This window comes from Hemitrygon akajei, unplaced genomic scaffold (genome assembly GCF_048418815.1).
Source record: "Hemitrygon akajei unplaced genomic scaffold, sHemAka1.3 Scf000084, whole genome shotgun sequence".
Taxonomy (NCBI): domain Eukaryota; kingdom Metazoa; phylum Chordata; class Chondrichthyes; order Myliobatiformes; family Dasyatidae; genus Hemitrygon; species Hemitrygon akajei.
Window position 1 is genome coordinate 1,564,853 of NW_027331970.1, and position 2,500 is coordinate 1,567,352.

General features: G+C 40.8%; 1 non-coding gene across 1 annotated transcript; it reads left to right on the forward strand.

Annotated features, from left to right (window-relative positions):
- The first annotated feature begins 2,387 nt into the window (after positions 1–2,387).
- trnal-cag (transfer RNA leucine (anticodon CAG)) lies at positions 2,388–2,500 on the forward strand. The gene is made up of 2 exons: positions 2,388–2,425; positions 2,466–2,500. It is a non-coding gene; the product is annotated as a tRNA-Leu (tRNA).

Genomic DNA, 2,500 nt, shown 5'->3' on the forward strand with positions numbered 1-2,500 from the left:
CTCTATTGGTAGAAATAAAATCACATCATTAGAATTGGATAACATAAGGACAGGACGTGTTGAATCATTTTGGCTAGAGTTAATTAACCGTAAGGCTAAACATACTCAGATAATACATTTATAGAGATCACGAAACAAAATAAGGAATGTCGTCTACAGACTACAATGAGAGATAGAAAATGCATGGCAAAAGGATAATGTTACATTAGTCGTGGAGGATTTCAAGATGAATATTGACTGAGAAATTTGAAGTTGCTTGAGGATTAGAGGAGGGGGCATTTCCAGACTGTCTACAAGTAGTATTTTAGAGAAGACTGTGTTTCACCCCACTGTGGGATCAGCTATTCTGCATTGATCCTGAATTGGTTGGATAGCTAAAGGTCAAATAACCTAAAGAGGCAAGTAATCATAACATGATCAAATGCACCCTCAAATTGTGAAGGGTCTGAAAGATGTAGTTGGAGAAATTGTGGAGTCATTAAAATGATCTTTTTACGGTATATGATAATGGTTTGGATGATGGGATTGATGGGTTGGTTGCAACGCTATCAGACTATAGGAAGATAGGTGGAGGGGCATGAAATAGACGTAGACAGATTATGAAAATGGGCAAAAAATTGACAGATGCAATATTGTGCAGGGAACTGAGTGGTCATGCACTTTATTCTAAGAAACTATTTTCTAAATGCAATGAAAATTCTAAAATCTGAGGCGCAAAGAAATTTGGAGTTTTTTTCCTGAAAGATTGCGTAAAGGTTAACTTGCAGCCTGAGTCTGTGAAGGGACAGGGATGTTAGCATTAATTTCAATAGCTCTAGATTATAAGAAAATGAAGTGATGTTAGGTGTTCCTACAACAATTGTGAGGCTTCGGGTGGATTATTGTGAGTGGTTTTGGACCCCGTATCATCGAAAATACGTGCTGAAACTGGGGAGGATTGAAAGGAGGTTCACGAAAATTACCCCAGTTATGAAAGGTTTGCCATACGAAGAGCGGTGATGGCTCTGGTCCTGTATTCACTGAATTCAGAAAAGTGAGGAATGATGTTACTGAAGGCTTTCGGATTATGAAACACCTTCACGGAGTCGAAGTGAAGGGGATGTTTCTTATGGTGGGAGAGTCTATGAGCAGAGGACACAGCCTGAGAATAGAGGGGCTTCTTTTAAGAACGGAGATTGGGAAAAATTGATTTTGTCAGAGAAGGGGAATCTGTGGAATATTCTGCCACAGGCAGCTGTAGATGCCAAGTATTTATATATACTTCAGTCAGCGGTTGATAGATACTTGATTGATCTGTCCACGAGATACGGGATGAAAGTAAGGGACCGGGGATTTAACCACCTTTATTCGTTGTAAGGCAGCAAACACCTCCTCCTCTTTAATCTCTATATGTTCCATGACACTACTGCTTTTTTCCCTACCTTCCGTATACGCTAAGCCAGTTTCCTTAGTAAATACTGATGCAGAAAACTGTTTAAGATCTCCCCCATCTCGTGAGGCTCCACACATAGACGACAACTTTGATCTTCTAGGGTATCAATTTTGTCCCTTACTGTCCTTTTACTCTGAATATACTTGTAGAAACCCTTCGTGTTTACCTTCGTATTATCCGCCAAAGCAACCTCATGTCTAACTTTTGACTTCCTGATTTCCTTATTTAGTATTTTCTTACGAATTCTATACTCTCAAGGTACCTCGGTTGTTCTTGTCACCTGTACCTGCTGTACACTTCTCTCTTTTTGTTAACCAGATCTCCAATATCCCTTGAAATCCAAGGTTCCCCGTGCCTGAAAAGGTAGGAGAATGTGGTTTACAGGAGTATTTAATCAGCCATGATGGAATAATGAAACAGACAGAGTTGACTGAATGGTCTTCTGCAAGATCACTTCTATCCTTGTGAATCTTGTCACAGTTTCTCTTTCTTCCATAAACATGAATTGGACTTTACATTCTACTTACCAGCATCCATCTGTAAAGCTGCGCTCCCCGTTACAATTGAACCTCCTATGTTCAAGTTTGGTCGAATTTGTCATGACCGCCTCCCACCTAATGGTGCAACATTCTGTCCTATGTATAATTGTCTATTTCCTCACTTCCCTACCTGTAAAGACAGCAAGTCATCCAAGCGTTCTCATCACCATTACAACCTCCTTACCAAATGTCTGCTGTGACGCGCCTAACGAGTTTCGATCTGTAATCTTAATACTGCTTCTCTTTCCACAGGTGCTGCCTAACCTGAGAAAACTGTTTACAAACTCGTTTTAATTTCCGATTCCCAGGATGTCTCTGTGTGTTTGTCTGTATATAAATCTGTTCTCAAATCAGGCATTCAATCTGTTCTCAAACACAACCATTTTTTTTGGATATGAAATGGGTGACACAAAGTTGTCAGGGTGGCCGAGCGGTCTAAGGCGCCAGACTCAGGGAGTGAAGTCCTTCCTACAAACGCGAGTGTTCTGGTCTCCATCTGGGGGCGTGGGTTCGAATCCCACCCCTGACA